This window comes from Typopeltis vanoorti, chromosome 3, assembly GCF_054136105.1.
Source record: "Typopeltis vanoorti isolate ZY-2024b chromosome 3, IOZ_Tvanoo_1.0, whole genome shotgun sequence".
In the NCBI taxonomy this organism is placed as follows: Eukaryota; Metazoa; Arthropoda; class Arachnida; order Uropygi; family Thelyphonidae; genus Typopeltis; species Typopeltis vanoorti.
In genome coordinates, this window is record NC_143551.1 from 55,998,352 (window position 1) to 56,016,128 (window position 17,777).

At 35.7% G+C, this 17,777-nt stretch overlaps 1 protein-coding gene across 1 annotated transcript in view; it reads left to right on the forward strand.

Annotated features, from left to right (window-relative positions):
- LOC150108168 (CYFIP-related Rac1 interactor B-like) overlaps positions 1-17,777 on the forward strand; it is a 184,850-nt gene that overhangs the window by 14,583 nt on the left and 152,490 nt on the right. Inside the window, exon 2 of the mRNA XM_090415625.1 lies at positions 14,038-14,097. The gene's annotated coding sequence lies outside the window, so the exon portion shown is untranslated. The remainder of the gene's footprint in view (positions 1-14,037; positions 14,098-17,777) is intronic.

The window sequence follows — 17,777 nt, forward strand, 5'->3', positions numbered from 1 at the left end:
CAGCATCAAGAATTTTAGGTGCATCACCCCAAATGTAGTAAAATGTATTCTAATAATGGGTGGATTTGAGATTTATACAGGGTTATTAACTGTATGGGTGTAAAATAGCTTCTTGAGTGGAAAAAAAAATGCTTCCAAGGAAGTGTTGATGTGATGTGTTTATGCCAGTAGAAGCCAGGTTAGTGTCAGTCAAGAAGATAGATCTGATCCTGTCTACTGATGTGTGTGTATTACTGAAGATAAAGAGAAGGTGAGCTGAGATCCCTTTTGCAAGAAAAAGATAGGACTGCATTTTGATGGCACTGAAGTGACCATGTTATCCTTGCTCCACTGAAGGAAGGTCTGGAGATCTGTGTATAACCTATATTTAATTGGTGTATATTCCAATTATTAAAGTACTATGGATTAGAGATAGATGTAGAAAGTTTTTGCATTGTTACGAAGTAATTTATACTAGATATGATATAATATTCTTATATAATTCATTTACTCAACTGTGAACAGCTGAAGTTAACATGTGAAGTATCTTCACAGCTGTGGTTGTATATGGAGACAGATAAATTGCTGTAATATCCCATAATGTAGGTCATACTTCCATTTTGACATGTACAGTCATCCCTTATGACTTATGTCTGCTCGAAGATACATCCGTAATCCCATAAGGGAATAAATAACATTTACTACTGTACTTTCGAACAAGATGCATATGAGCTTAAAGTAAAAAGATTTCTATTTAGCAACAATGCATTATGCGCAGTGGTAACAGTGCATTCAGCAGCAAACTTCCTTGGCAGTCGGCATGTGTCTTCGACAGTTTTCCTCTGTTGATTTTGTGTTTGAGAAATACGTTATTTATGTATTTATTGGTAAATATTACAGCATGGCCCGTACACACCCCTACACACAAAACAATAAAGATGCCAAGAAAAATGATATTCTTGATTTAATCCTTTATTCAAGTGTAAGCAAACAAAGATTGCGTCTGAAGTAATTTCAGGAATTGGGAAACTTGTATGTGAAAGCTAATGACTTCACATTACTTGCCTTAGTATCCCATAATGTAAAGCACATTCCCTTTTGGAGATTTGTAATACTGTGCATTATGGGAAGGGCTATCACCCAGACCTGTTTTGACCTTTATTGAGATATGTGTGGGTACACCTATCCAAATGCTGAACGATCTACAAGATCACTCTAAATCTCATAGAATGACCTTAAATGATCACCACTAAACTCAGTCCAGCACAGGAAACTCAGCAGTGCCTTTCTACTCCCCAGTAGGCAAGTAAGCTCAAAGACAAACGTTTTAAAAATGTCATCAGTGATAGCCAGACCCAGAAGAAAGGTGACCACCCAGCAAAAATATCTAACTTATGCAGGAAAAAATACTAAAATCTGAAGAAAAAAAAAAGTACTAAATTTTTATTTGTTTTCGTTTCACTCTATTTAGGGCATTTTAATATTACTACCTTATTTTGCTAAATTAATTAAATCTTCAGAAATAGTAAAATCTGTAGCTGATGAATCTTTCAATTTTTCTTTTGTCAAAAGGAGTCCATTCATCAAGGGAGTTTGTAGTCGATTTCTTATTTTCTTATTTATTGTTACTGCTGAAAATATTCTTTCAGTTGCTTTTTTTTCCCCTGAGATTTAGAATCAAATTTAAATTTAGAAAGTTTTTCTTGCCACTTGTCTATGTTTAAAAGGAAAATCTAAATAATAATATTTTTAATGAAGAACTGAACAAGTTTTTTTATTATTATTATTATCCAGGCCTCCATGGAGTCAAAAGACTCATTGTGGAGGACATTTTTAGGAAACACAAAGTTTATCATACCACTTCTTGAACTCATTGACCGTTCCCGCTCCAACCACTCTCTCAGGCAATTCATTCCAAGGTTCAACCACCCTCCACGCAAAGAAACCACTCCTCACCCTCCTGTGCACAGCCTCCTTTCGTAACCTCCAGGGATGGCCCCTTGTCATCGCTCCTTCCCACCGTTCCACCAAGTGAAAGAACTCTCCAAAGTCTACCCTGTAACTGCCTCTCAACAGTTTAAAAGTCTCGATCATATCACCTCTCCTTCTTCTATCCACCAAACTCTGCAGTCCACGTTCCCTCAGTCGATCCTCATAACTCATATTGTACAGTCCTGAAACCATCTTTGTTATCCACCTCTGTACCCTTTTCACAGTCAATTTATCCCCTTCAAATCCTGGGGACCAAATCTGAGAACAATAGTCTAAGTGTGGTCTGATCAGGGCCTCATACAACGGAATGATAACTCTTTTATCTCTTCAGGTCAGTGTCCTTCTCAGTATTGCAGCAATCCTCTGAGTTACCCTCACTGCCTTTGCAATATGCTCCTTGAATTTCAGTTTTCTATCAATCATCACCCCAAGATCTCTTATCTCCCCTACCTCCTCCAGTACAGCTCCTCGAATCAAGTATGCATCCTCCCATCGATGGATCCCACACCTCAAGACTTTACAGTTTGCTAATAAAATCAATAAAAACACTGGACTTCAAACCCACTGTACTGAACAGACACCTACTTCAAATCAAACTGCGACTACAAGCAATGAATTGAAATTTGTACAACATCGATTATATCTCATTGTTGAAGTCTGAAATTTTTTAACATCTGAGTAGTGGAGTTTTAAATGTAGAGCAAAATTTTTACATAATGGGGGTCCAAATTGTGCTGTGCATCAATAAATAGGTGGTTACTCATATTAAAATTTATTATTATTTAATTATTTAAATTTATTATTTAATAATATTTAATTTTTCCACTAGTTTTCATTCATGTAATGACTTTTAACATGCGAGAAGTGTTTGAATCATCATCATCATGAACCATGGGCTCACTACCTGTTGGTGTCTGATGCCTCTTTCACTATCTTCCACCTTTCTTTGTTCAGTGTACATTGTCACAGTTTCTGTACACCCATTCCACACCAGTCCTTTATGTCATCTATCCATTCTCTGTATGGCCTATCTCTTCTGTTTACACTGTCCATAATACCAAACACGAATGCTGTTGTGACCTATTCTTCTTATTCTATTCTATTAACTTTCTTATACTTTATATCCTGCCGACTGCGCCATTTATGTTATGTCCCATTCTATGAATTTTATCCTGTTTTATAATTTTCTCTTATCTATGTTCTTCTATTATCTACGCACGAGATATCACCAGAAATCTTACTAATACTTAAGTTATTTCTCCCCTTAGTACCCCTAATATTTGTATTTATACTGCACCTTTTAGGATATTTAGTTTAAGATATTATATACAAAAACAAGGAGAAAGAACTCAAATATGTCTGAAAGTGTAACTATGTTGCAGTCGTGACACTATCTCGTTTCTTAACATTAGTTTCCCGCGTGATTAGGTTCGTATTTTTGAAGTGGTGCATTGGACAGCAATTTTTCAGACAACTCTTTTATCATTGAACAAAGGTTTATTAAATTCCTTAACATGGTACAAATCAATTTTTTGTGATTACTCAATTTAATGCTAAACTAAATACTTACAAACTAACATTAGCTTAATACAAGTAATTAGGCTATGATTCTATAATGAGTATTACGATCATGCCGCCACAACAATTCAACACATAAATTCACTTGACATGGACAAATAAGATTAATTCACACTATTTGACTATTCAAACTTAAGTAGATTAACTAAACCTTTTTCTGCACTAATACATAACTATGACATTTTAACTTTCCAATACATTACAATAGACATGCAAAATTCTCAGGACACTTAATTTTTCACATAACATTAACACTAGCCAGCTTACTTTTAATATATTCTGTCAGATACTAAAGTCCTAGTATAAATTTTCCTTGGTCACTTTAACAGTTCCGGATTAGAATAATGATACTTATCACGGACAAATTTTAGTTAACATTAGATATATTTTACAGTACCTTTCTTTCTTGGGATTTTCATGTGGATCTTCTGATTGAACTATCTTGATATAACCTCACCGATAATCTGCTTCTCCTATGTTCCTCTTTTGGGTTGGACTATGCTTAGACACACTCTGTATCATCTATATATATCGGTTGTGCAACTCGCCACGTGGATATTGATATCTCTACAGCTCTCCGTTTTTCGTAGTTGTCACTGAAGTCGAAACATAAAGAATATGCTTTCTTTTCCTTGACTATATGGCATTCTTTGCTTCTCACATAGGAAATACGGAACCTTAATTCTGCTCACTTTCGTTTCCGTGTTGTGGCGTGGAGATATAACCCCTATCTTGCCACTCAGGAAAACACCGTGAAATCCCTACAAAAGAGCTCGCGAAGGACTCACCTGGAACAGTATCAAAACCAAAACCAAAAAAGCCTTGTTGGGGGGTTTCCAACCCTTTTATACCTGTTCTCCTAACGGCACTTTTCTTAACTTCTTTTCTCCGCCCCCTACTTGTTTTTACTTCACCGACCAATTAGGGTGGCGTTTTTCTGCCAAACGTCCTTTGATCGGCGAGCCCATAACGATGTCTCAATCCAGGAATCGGCCCTGAGCGATAGTCAGTTGTTTTCCTTTGCTAGCCTCTAATTTAATCCCCTTTCCAAAAATTTTCTATGAACTTACTTAATAACTTAATCTCTAGCCTCTTACATACCATCTTTTATGACTAATCCTTTTCTGTCTTATTTATTTAACTCTTCTTATTTAAATCACATATTAATATATTCTTTCTTTTGTTAGTTAGTTTAACAAAATCTTTATATTTTATATATTTTATTGGATGCAAGAATCTTTCTTTTCCTTTTAATTAATTCAACTGTTATCTTTTTATGCAGGGTTTTTAATTTATTTTATTTATTCTTCATGTTACACCATGATAACTGAGAATTTTACATTCTTAAGATATCATTGTGTAACAATGCCTTTATCTTCCGTTCCTCACTCATTCTGCAGATGTGTCCAAATAATTGCAACTTCCGTTTTATAATCTTCTACATTAGATTTTTCTTCTTTGGTTGTATAATTCTGATAGAGCTCTTCATAATTTTTGTATCCATCCTATTTTTAGAATCATCCTGTAACAATTTTTTTCAAATGCCAAAATTCTTTTTCTTGATTCTTTATTTATCACCTACGTTTCAGATCCATACAGTACAATGATATTAGCAGTGCTAGAATCCTATGGAATTGATAGAAAACTAATAGCTATATTAAAAGATGTGTATAAGAATGCAGTTGCAGCATTTAGCAATTACATTGTTGTGTGCTAAATGTAAAGTTTTAATTTTTAATTTAAGTTTTAAATGTGGAGCAAAATTTTTGCATAATGGGGTTTAATTACAATAAAAGGTGGTTACTCATTAAAATGTTTAATTTTTCCATGTTTTTGAACAGTGTTTGAATAGTGAAAAATATATTTTCATTGGCTAATGCCAGTCGAATTGCGTGAGTATGGGATCAGGGGAGGGAGAGAAGGCTACTGAACTGTGTGAGAGGGGGAGGATAAAAAGAGAAACCATGCTTGTGTCACTGAATGTGACATATGGAGAGGTGGGAGAAGAGAAAAATATTAAACTCACATGTCTAACTCTCATGTTGTTGTTGTTATTATTCAGAAGAAAGAAAGTACTAGATCTGTTGGTGAACGTACTAGAACACTAAACATTTATGAAAAGTACTAGATCTAGTATGAAAGTACTAGTGGTGGTCACACTGCCCAGAAGAGTAATGCAGAAGTCCTATATTTCCCATATGCAAGTATTGAAAACGTCATCATCATCATGCGTATCAAGGATTTAGGCCTAGGATGGCCTGTACTAGCTTTAGAAGTCATCGTTGAATCGTTTAAGAGGACGTCCTAGTTTTCTTTTTCCTGATGGCTTGTACTTTAACGCTTGTTTTGGTAATCTTTCTGTTTTCATTCTTTGAATGTGTTCCATTTATTTATGTTTATATTTTTTAATTTTTTCTATTACTGGTTCTTGGTTTAATTCTTTCATAATTTCTTCGTTTCTTTTGTAATCAAATAGGGTATACTTTGCAGTTTTTCTCATAAACTTTATTTTTGCTGTTATTAATCTTTGTTTGTCTTTCTTGTTTTATTGTCCAGATTTCACTTCCATTCATTAAGACTGGTAGGGCTAATATATTGTATACTTTTAATCTGGTTTGTTTTTGAACTAGGTTAGGTTTAAATATAGAGTTAATTACACCTGTTATTTTTAAATATTTTTTTGCAATTTTTATGTTTATATCTTTTTCATTTTCATATGTGATCATACATCCTAGGTAGTTAAATGAATTCACCTGTTCTAAGATCTTGTTGTTATTATTATTATTATTATTATTATTATTATTATTCAGGCCTCCATGGAGTCAAAAGACTCATCGTGGGAGGTCCTTCCTAAGAAACACAAAGTCTATCATACCACTCCTTGAACTCATTGACTGTTCTCGCTCTCACCACTCCATCAGGTAATGCATTCCATGGTTCAAGCACCCTCCATGCAAAGAAACCACTTCTCACCCTCTTGTTCACAGTTTCCTTTCGTAACTTCCAGGGATGGCCTTCTATTACTATTTTAGTTCTTGCTGGATCTTGTCCTTTAAAGGCCATAGTTTTTGATTTTTCTGTCGATATTATCATACCATAATCTTTGGCTATCTCATTTAGATCTAAAATAGCTTTCTGTAAGTTATCTTCAGAATTTGTAATTATTATTTGGTCGCCAGCAAAAAGGAGAGTGTTTAAGTTCACTGTAGAAGAAAGTTTAATTCCTTGATGTAAATTTTTATTCCATTTTATTATTATTTCATTTAAGTAAATATTAAAAAGAGCTGCTGAGAGGGGATATCCCTGTCGGACCCTTAGTTTATCTCTCTCATATATGATAGCTCTTGATTTAATCTTATTTCTATTCGATTATTTTCATATATACTTGTGATAGCTTTTAGGATATTATTTGGTATTTGTATTGAAAAGGTGTATCACCTTATTATTGAAATACTCTTGATCAGAGATAGATGTTGAAAGCTTTTTCATTGGTTAGACAATAAATTAAAGAAGCCAAGAAATTATATTCTTCCTTTAATCCATTATACAAGTGTAAGCAAACAGTGATTGTGTGTGAAGTCTCTTCACAAATGGGCTACTTGTATATAGAGGCTAATGACTTCCATCATTTGCCTTAATATTCCATAATCCCTTAGTATCCCAGCACACTCCAAAGAGGGTGTGCTTTGCATTATGGGATACTTTGCATCACTTGCCTTAGTACAGGCAATCAGTGATGTTACTTGCTGTAGAAGAATGATTTCCAAGCCTAGTTTTTCTTTTCTTCTGAGCTGTTACAATTTTATCTTTATTTCAAAATTTCTGTTTGACTTGTGTTAGGTAGACCACAAGAGCACAAAATTCTCTACAGATCCAGATGTTTATAAGAGTAGCAATCTTTCAGAGATCTAAGAAGGCTATGGTCAGTTTGGATATTTTTGTAAACATCCCTGATATTAATGACTCCTTAGGAGGTCAGTGATGAGATGGAAGTAGAATCTTTGTAAATGGCATGGGGGGGGGGATATTAAAATATAGCATCCTTTAAACAGTGTTGGAATATCTGTAAGGAAAAAGAAATTGAACTTCTTTAGCCTATTTTCATCTTTTAAAATGTGGAGATCACATTTTTTTTTTTTTTGATTAATATTCCTGATTTTTGAGAGGGATGATAGGAAGAAATGGGGCATAAAGAAGCATCGAGCATGGAGAGGACTTTCAGAAAATGTTCAGTAAAGTCTCCTGTTTTTTTTGTGATTACAACAGCAAGCGAATTGTAATGTAGATTGAATTTTCAGATGGAAGGAATTGAGAGAGGGAATGCGGTATCTGTTTAAATAAGATACCGCATATATATATATCCAGACTATAAAGATGTCATCATCATATCTCTGCCACTTTAGAAGGCTTTGGGTTAGCTCAGTCAAGAATGTTCATGACATTTTCCATGAAGAGCTCAGCTGAAGTATGGGATAAAGGATATCCCATGGCAAGTCCAGAAAGTTACTTGTGAAGTGAATTATTCCATTTAAAAATGTCTGACTGAAGGCACTTCTTAAACAGTCCTATGTTTTTCATAAGGCTGAACACCTCCACAATGGATCTGTTGGCATAAAGAGAGAGAGGTAATATCTAAACTTGTAAGGATGTCATACAAGATGAATGGACATAGAATGAAATTATCGATAGGATGAATCCATTGTTGTGTATGCATTTTATTACTGTATTATAGAATTCAGCTATACAAAACTTAAATTGTTAATGAATACAGAAACCATTATTAATCAAATTATGCAATAACTCTTCATCAGTGCCATTTAAATATTCTTGAATTTGTTTAGTTTTAATTGTACCAAGCAAATTATGGACCAGTTAATATCCCAGGAGTGGTAGATCAAGTATTGAAAAAAAATGTGTTAAAGGTAAAATCTAGGAATGGTGGATAGGAGTAGGATACTCAACAGGGGCAGCACAGCTTTGTAAAAGGTATGTTCTGCTTTAGTAATTTGCTCACATTTTATAATAGTGACAGCAGAATTAAATAAGGGAAATGGCTATACTGCTATACTTTCCAAAGGTCTAACAGAATATGGAAAACTATTACATAATTTGGAGCAAGTAGGAATGGATATTATTATTATTATTAAGAGAGAGACCTTCAGGGACTTGTTGAGGGAGGCTACATACTAGATGCACCAGTTATCATACTTATTCTTGAATTCATTCACATTACTTGCACTCACAACATCCAATGGTAATCCATTTAAATCATGCAACACCCTATAAGAGAAAAATCTAGCTCTCACCCCCTTCTTAGCGGCATTCATTCTCGGCTTCCATGGATACACTCTTGTCCTTTCCCTCACCCTCCAAAGATTGAAAAATTCCATCAATTGAAATCCTGTAATGACCCTTTCAAAAGTTTGCAAGTCTCAATCATATCACCCCTCTTTCTCCTGTTCGCTAGTATTTCCAGTCTACAAATTCTCAATCTGTCTTCATAATCCTGATATCATTTTTAACACTCTCCTTTGCACTCTCCAGTATATCAGAATCACAACGGAAACCAGGAGACCAGACCTGTGCACAAGTGAGGTCTTATCAAGGCCTTCTAAAGAGGCAAAAATACATCCTTATCTTTACATGTGAATGTTCGTTTCACCATTGCAATTATCTTTTGAGTTGTATTTGCAGTCTTTGCTACATGGCCCTGAACTTCAACTTGTTATCTACTAACACTCCAAGAACCATAGCCTTATCAGTTTCTTCAAGCATAATCCCACCAATATAATACAGTATAATACGACATTGGATATCTAATCACGCTGAAGTGAATGACTTTACATTTACTGACATTTAACTGACATCCATTTTTCCCATTCCCACAATTCCAGCCTATTCAAATCATTCTGCAAGTACTGCATATAAGCAGCTTTCCTGATTACCCTACCTGTCTTTGCACATCGGCAAATAGCTGTATGTCACTTGTGAAATCCTTTCAATATCATTAATGTATAGATTGAATAACAGTGGACCAAGCACTGATCCTTGAGGTACACCACTGGTTATCTTAAATCTTGTAGACTAGCATCCCCCCATATACCACTTTTTGATATCTGTCAGTCAGCCATCTTCTTATCCATGCTAATATTCTATAATCCAAACTCATATTCTCCAATTTATGCAACAGTCTGGCATGCTGTATTCTGTCAAAAGCCTTATCAGAATCCAAAAGTGTCATGGTGTATCCATTCCCCCTTGTCTAGTTCAATGGTAACATTGTTATAGAATGTGAGCAAGTTGCTAAAACATGACCTTCCCTTAGTAAACCCATGCTGCTCATTGCAAAGTAAAGATCCTCTGTGAACCCATTTCTGAATGCAAGCCCTAATAAATTTTTCCAAACTCTTCACCACCACTCCTGATATACTAATTGGTCGATGTTTGGATACATCAGTCATTGCACCACCCTTGTGCAATGGAATTACCATACATTCTTTCCATTCCTGCAGAATCTTCCCTTTTCTAAGACACATAATAAACAGCCTGGTCAAAAGGAACAGCCACTTCAGCTGAACATTCTTTTAGCACATGTGCTGATATCCCATCAGTCCCTATTGCTGAATTCTTATTCAGTTTGTGCAACAGCTCTAATACCTCGTCCCCCATACACCTGCATTTCTTCATCCAGTGAAGAGGAAGCAGTGAGCTCAATGTCACATACACCAGGTTGATAGCTTTTAACAAAATGGGCATGCATTAGTTGAACAACCTCTTCTGCATCTATAACCCTCACGCCATCTGCTTTTAGAAGAGTTATTCTTTTATTCTTTCTTTTACTTACAGCATATCGATAGAAATTTTGTGGGTTGTCTTTAGCACACAGAGCTAGTTTCTTTTCATACTCAGACTTTGCTTCCATACAACAGTTGTAACTATTCTAGCTTGCTGCTTATAATTTTCATAATGCACATGGTATTTCTTCCACATCATCCTTTTCTTATGAATCTCTTGCTTAATAAGATTACACATCCATTTCACTCCTATCCTATTTATTCTTTGAACTCTTGGGACACATTCTGATATCGCATCATTTAAGTATTGTTTAAATGCTTCCCATGCACCCATCCGTCAACCAATCCCATTCCACTGAACTTAGTATACTCCTCAGTTGATCATAATTTCTTGCTTTGTAGTTTGGCATGTAACCTTTTCTGAATGGAACATTCATAAACTTAGTCACTTCCCAAGTGAGTACTGCATGATCACTATCACCAACTGAAGGCAGAATAGTTACATCTTTAACTGAAACACCCTCTGACACTGTAATCAGATCTAACACTCTTTGACCTTGAGTTCCTTCTGTCACATGCTGCTTGAGAAAGTTGTCTTGCAACAGCTCAATAAATGCATTTTCATTCTTCTCATGAGATGCTACTGCTATCCAATCAATATATTTGAATGATTAAAGTCTCCCATTATAATTACTTTTTCGTGCTCATCTTGTCTGTTTGGTGATGCATATCTTCATCACCAGCAACCAATCCCCCAGTTCTCTAACAACAGCCCATTATGTAATTGATCTTGTTAGATTCCACCTCACACCAGATGGCTTCAAACTCACTGCGACATGAAAAATTGTTACTAGTATTGCAGTCGTAGGGCTCAACTCTAACTGAATTCAAGTCATCCGATATCATTAGTAGCACACCCCTCTTCTCTATTCTCTCTATTCTTCCTAAAAATAGTGTACCCTTTACACTCTATACCAGTTAGTATCAAATCGTTTACCATCATAGCACTTCTTCTTAATTCATTTTATCATATCGAGGTAAAATACTGACAATTTTCACTTTCTCACTCTTCACTCTTGCCTCGTCCAACAACCCTTTCATGTCCTATGCTGATGGCATGTATGGGATGGGGGATGAGGTGGCTGACAAATTGACACCAAAGAGGATATGGTGGAGTGGAATTTAGGTCACTAGTGGAGGTCTCAAGGGCCTGTACCAGTGCCACTACTCTTTAATTTGTATATTAATGATATAAGGAATGATTTAAGGGGGCATATTTAGTTGTTTGCTGATGATGCAAAACTTGAGAGGACAATATTTGATAAAGTTGATGTAGATATCCTGTAGGATGACTTTAATAAATTGGCATTTTTGGTGAAGGATGATGGTTGTCAATTTGATTCTTGAAAATGTAAGGTTATGCACTTTGGGGTGAAAAGATTACACACGTGTCACATTGATGGTACTAGATATGAGACTGAGGATTCGAGGATAATGGTTGACAGAAAATTGAAGTTCAGAGGGAATATTGCAAAAGCTGGCAAGATAACTCAGAGGATTACTTTGATGTTGAAAACCTCACTAACAAGTAATAAAGATATTAAGGTTATTATTCTTCTTTATAAGGCTATGATTTGGCTGCATGTTGACTACTGTGTACAAGTTTGGTCACTTAGGTTTAATCGGGATCAGGAGGTAGTAGAGAGAATCCAGAGACAAGTAACCAAACTGTTGAACAGGTCTGTGGAATGTTTCCTATGAGGATAGATTGAAGGTGTGTAGGTTGCAAAGTTTACTTGATATGTACGAGGTGGTATCAGAAAGTTTCGAGACTAGCTCTGTTTATGAGAAATTACTTTATTTATCTATGTTTACACACTATCACCTTCAGAATAGTCCCGTTGCATATCAATACAGTGCTCCCAGCTTTCTTGCCACTTCTGGAATGTGTCCTGGAAGTCTTCTTTTCGAAGCATGCCAAGCACCTTCTGCGATTCGCACTGGATCTCCACAGTGGTGTCAAAACGGTGACCTTTGAGCTGGATCTTCATCTTCGGGAAGAGGGCGAAGTCTGCAAGAGGCAAATCTCGCGAGTAGGGTGGGTACGGAAGTGAGATCATGTTGTTTCTGGCGAGAAACTCACGTGTGAGGAAAACTCGGTGACAGGGTGCATTGTCGCCGTGGAGCATCCAGTTTTTCACGTGCCACGGATCCGGTCGCTTTTGGCGAATGTCCTCCCTCAGATGCTTTAAAACCTGGCAGTAGAACTCGCTATTGACGGTCTGCCCCCCCCCCCCCCCCAGGACGAATTCTCGATGCACAATGCTGCGAATGTCGAAAAAGACGATGAGCATGCACTTGGTCGAGCTGCGGACCTACCTCACCTTTTTTGGTCATGGAGTTAACGGGCTCTTCCACTGTGAAGACTGTTGCTTCGTCTCAGGGTCGTACCTGTATACCCAAGTTTCGTCATTGGTAATGATCCTTGACATGAAGGATGGGTCATCCATGGCATGCTGATGGAGTTCTTGGCAGACTTCTACACGGTGTACCTTCTGCTTCTGGGTCACGCCTGGGGACGAACTTGGCAGCAACACGGTGCATGTTCAAATCACATGTGACAATTGCTTGGACTGTTCCGTATGACACACCGACAATGGCAGCAATGTTGTGGAGTGTTCTCCGACGATCCTCATGCACAAGTTGCCGAATGGTTTCGACATTTTTGGGGGTTGAGCTCATTGAAGGTCTTTTTGATCTCTCATCGTCTTCCAGTGATGTTCTTCCACTCTTGAAGCACGTATGCCACTCAAAACACCTAGAATGACTCATTGCAGCATCACTGTAAACTTGCCAAATCATGTTAAACATCTCTGTTGCAGATTTGCCCAGTTTCATGCAGAGTTTCATGTTTGCTCTTTGTTCTAACTTGCTGTCCATGATGAAATTGTAGATGTGGTAACGCAGGTGGTCAGAATAGCATCAGTTACACAGCTCCCGATGTACACAGGATGATGTCTTTTGGCACACTGAATTATGAAGGTAGGTGCTCCCTGTGACTTTGCTGAAATCTGTTGGCATGTTACAAACCTAGTCTCGAAACCTTTTGATACCACCTTGTAGATACAAAAATTTTTTTTTGATATTTTTTTTCAATATTTTAATATGATCCTTTTCTTCACACATGGCACTGATGTACTGTAGGTCTTGTGACCTTTCATTTATGGATCAGATTAAAAAAAAATTGATCTTATTCATGTTAATATATCCTCATTGGAACAAATAACAGTGTTGATTGACAAGACTACAATGATGCCAGCCTTCTGATTTATCAGGATGATGGAAGTACACATGAATACATAATCTGGTGAAATTAGGTTTTCTGTAAATAAAAAACTTCAAGGATCTATTGCATCCACAAATATTCATGCCTGCAGTGAAATTTGAACCAAGTCCTGTTGATTGGAAAGTAGTAGTACTATCTGCTCAGCCACCAGGGTGGCAGGTAAACTCCATTGACAGTGTAGAACCTTCAATATTACATTTATATCGGGTCTCTTAGTGCTAAACTTAAACTTTCTGTTTTACTTTATTTTAGCTCATGTAATCCGTAAGCAAGATGAGATACACCAGAAATTCTTAGTGCTAGGTTCCCTAGTACGAAACTTAAGCATTTTGTTTTACTTTATTTCAGCTCATGTAATCAGTGCACAAGATGAGTACACACCAGAAATTCTTCTTTAAATGAACATATGTAAGTTGTTTTATGTGTTTCAGTTATTCAGTATATCAAAAACATGAAGCTGGTATGTGAAAGGATACTGAATTATCCCTTCACATACCAGATATATGCAAATATTTTAGAAAAACAAAATAATGGAAAGAATGAGAGTTTCTCTGGGATCTGCACCTCATAACCTTATATTGTTGTCTTGAACAACCTTAACCTAAGTCATTGAACCCTTAAACACATAATATGCATAAAACAAATGTTAATTGTCTTATTATCTCAGATGATAATATCTTTTTTAAAAAAAAAAATGTTTTAAAGTTATTGATTTCATTAAATTGAAGATTAATTATCCAAGGACAGTGAAGGTCCAGGTTGTGATGAGAGATTCAACTTTTAAATCTTTCTCTTTCTATGTATTCATTCTTTCCTCTAGAAATATACACTGGCCTTATAGCCTTAGTTGTTTTGGCTGTGAAACAATCAGTCATATAGAAGTTTTGAAAACTATTATGAATTTATGTGTAGATTTGAATGTTATTTTATCAAAGCAAACAGCTATTCTAATATCAGAAATATTGAGTTTCTGTTTACAGATGGAAATAACTTCCATTCACGGTCTCAGCATATTGAAGGTTATATTGGCTACTTCTGTAATTCATAAAATAGCTACAGAATTCTATTTATGTTCCAAAAGACATTGTACCAATTAAAAGGGAAAAAAAAACTATACTCCAGAATTAAAAAGCGATCTTCCCACTGAATGTTGCAGAAAAGTTGTATGTAAACAAACTTGAGAAAAAAAAGCTAAGACAGAATTTTGATGCAAAAAAATCAGGTTCAGTTCCAATAGGAATTTATTAGAACCTTTTTACTTTGCTTTACAAATAGTTGAGAATTTAAGGAGGAAAACGAGTTTTCTGTTTAAGTTTTGTTAATCTTGAAAAGGATGGACTGTTCAAAACACCAAAACTATGGTATTAATAGAAACATAAATAGAATGATGCATATGTAATATCTGTGTTGATCTGCAGTTAGAAATGAATAGCATTTTAGAAAAGAATTTGATATTAAATCAGATATAAGGCATTGCTGTATATTATTATTATTTCACACGCATGGAGTGTATAGACACATTGAGGGCATAACCTACATTCATGCACTATCTGCCATACTCTTCTTTGAACTCTTTCACTGACATGACATCCACAACAGATTTTAGCAACCTACTCATTCACCACTTTCCAAGCAAAAAATATACATCTACACCCTTCCAAAACTTGTTTTGGAAGGGTGTATATATAACAATACAGAAATGGTCTGCTTCACTTAAAAAACACAAACCTTGTGTAAAATCTCTCACAATAAATTATGTTAATTTATCAAGCTCAGTTTTATAGGGGTTTCAAACACATGTATATATAATGTAAAATGTGAAATTAGAATAATATTTAAATAATACCTTATATTCTTGTAAAGTACATAAAATAATTCCTGTTGAAAGTTGTACGAAAAACTAAAGAGAGGGGATTAACCAAGATCAGGAAGGTGAATCAGCAAAAATAAAAGTTTGCTACGTCTTGCGAACACAGATAGGTGCTGCCCACATTAGAGACGTTCGAAGGGAGAGAGAGTTGAAGTAATGTCACGTCATCACATTGTGGGGAAGTCATGGAAACTTCAGTATTGAGACAAAGGATTAGAAAGATATTTAAGGGGACTGAGAGGGGAACAGAAAGGGCCCTTTTTTTTTTTCTTCCTTTTACTTCCCTTCTCAGAAGATCCAGTTCCGACTGTGAGGAGACAAGGCCGTACCTGTGGGGTTCCTGCTTCAGTGCACAGAAGGACAAGGAGAAGGCTCGGCAGTTCTTTCCTAGCAACCCGATAGAAGATCGTAGCTGTGTCAATGGGATATCTCCCTGATTTCCAGGATGCGATCTGCCACATGGATGTGAGTTCTCCCTGATACAGACCAAGTGTGACCGACCAGCAAGAGTAGAAACAGCCGTCGTCATAGGAAGTCTGAAGAAAGGATATTGTCCGCAACCCTAGTTAAGAGCACCGCAAGTATCTATGGAGCGCCTAAGTGACTATTGTACCTTGAAGTAAAGGAACAGAAGTAAGAAAATCTGGACTGAAATCTTATTCATGTAATGGGACTGTGAATGAAAAGGTTACTGTTAGTAGGCACGCTTTGTCAATGTTTTTTCTTCTTAATTATATATGCATAGGGTTGATATTAGCTTAAGAGGTAATTGCGTTTATAGAAGGGAGTTGATGTGAATTTGAGTTTAGAGTTGCAGACATACAAAAGTAATATGGTAATTATTATGTAGAAGGAATGGAAGGGACTGAATTAGATTAGAAATAAGGGAAACAACTGCTCTTACATTGTAAATTTGTTGAGCAACTTGCCAAAGTTACGCGGAAGCTCTGTGTTTAACAATTAATTTAATGTTAAGCTGTTTAAGTGTAGTTATGATTAAGAGAAGTAATTTCCTCCCCATGAATGTATTATTTTGTAACATCTTACTAGTTAGCAATAAACTTGTTATATTTGTTTAATGACCTTGCCTGATCTTTTGCCAATGCACTGTCTTGAAACAATGTGAACCTGTGTGCAAATTGATAATCGCCATGACTAACTGCATGAGTAGATATAATTTAGCTGTAACATTTGCCTATGTTCCTTTTCCTAAAAGTTCTCAGACTATATTAATTCAATTAGACTGGTGCAGTCAATAATTAAACAAATTTGTCTAATTGAGAAGAATGAGAATTTTAGTAAACTGCTAATCAAAAGTTGGACACATTAGAAACTTTAAGGTTTGCTTTGCATGCAGCAGGAACTAGGGACAGAGTTAAGAAGGGATGAAAGAGGGTCAAAAGTAAGGTAGAGTTAGTTTAAGTAAATTGATGAAGAGTCATGTTAAGAGCAAACATTAATTTAACAAAGGTACATTCTAGGGTCTATTTAAGAGTAATTAAAATAGAGTAATTGACTCAACACTTACAATCCAAGTATACATAGACATTAACAATGGTGCAGTCGACCATAAAGATCACAAAGATAATAAAGTAAAGCAAAAACGAGAGATTATAACAATGGTGCAGTTTAATGAATAACCTTTAAAAAAATATAACACTTGCTCTGAAGTTTTAATCAAACTGGAGGGAGAAAAATTTTGTTTCTTTATTTATTATTATTATTTTATTTTGTATATTTATTTTTTGATACATTCTTTTCAAAAAAGCACATCATCGTCAAATTCCTGATATGTACCCTCAGAGGGTTTACATGGATAATTGTGATAGTAGTTACACCATTACTAACTTCTGATTGACAATTTTCCTCCAAATTAATCTGTTATCTGTCAAGATTGCAACATTATCAGATCTTATATTTCTGTTCCTCTAAGGCAATTTTACTGTATCAATTCATCTATATCTTGGTCTTCCTCTGGGTTTTTTTCCCTGCCAACCTGGCAAAGAAATTGTTTTGCTAATCTTTCCTCTCCCATTCTGTTTAAGTGACCATACCACCTGAGATTAGCTCTACTAACAATGGCAAATTCTTTCCTAATATCCTCATTTTTAATGTGATACTGCTATTGATATCATCTGTTCACTCTACTAATCTTTCTCAGAGCTCTCATATCTGAGGTTTCCAGTCTTTGATAAATAGTTTTATTTCTAACCCAGCT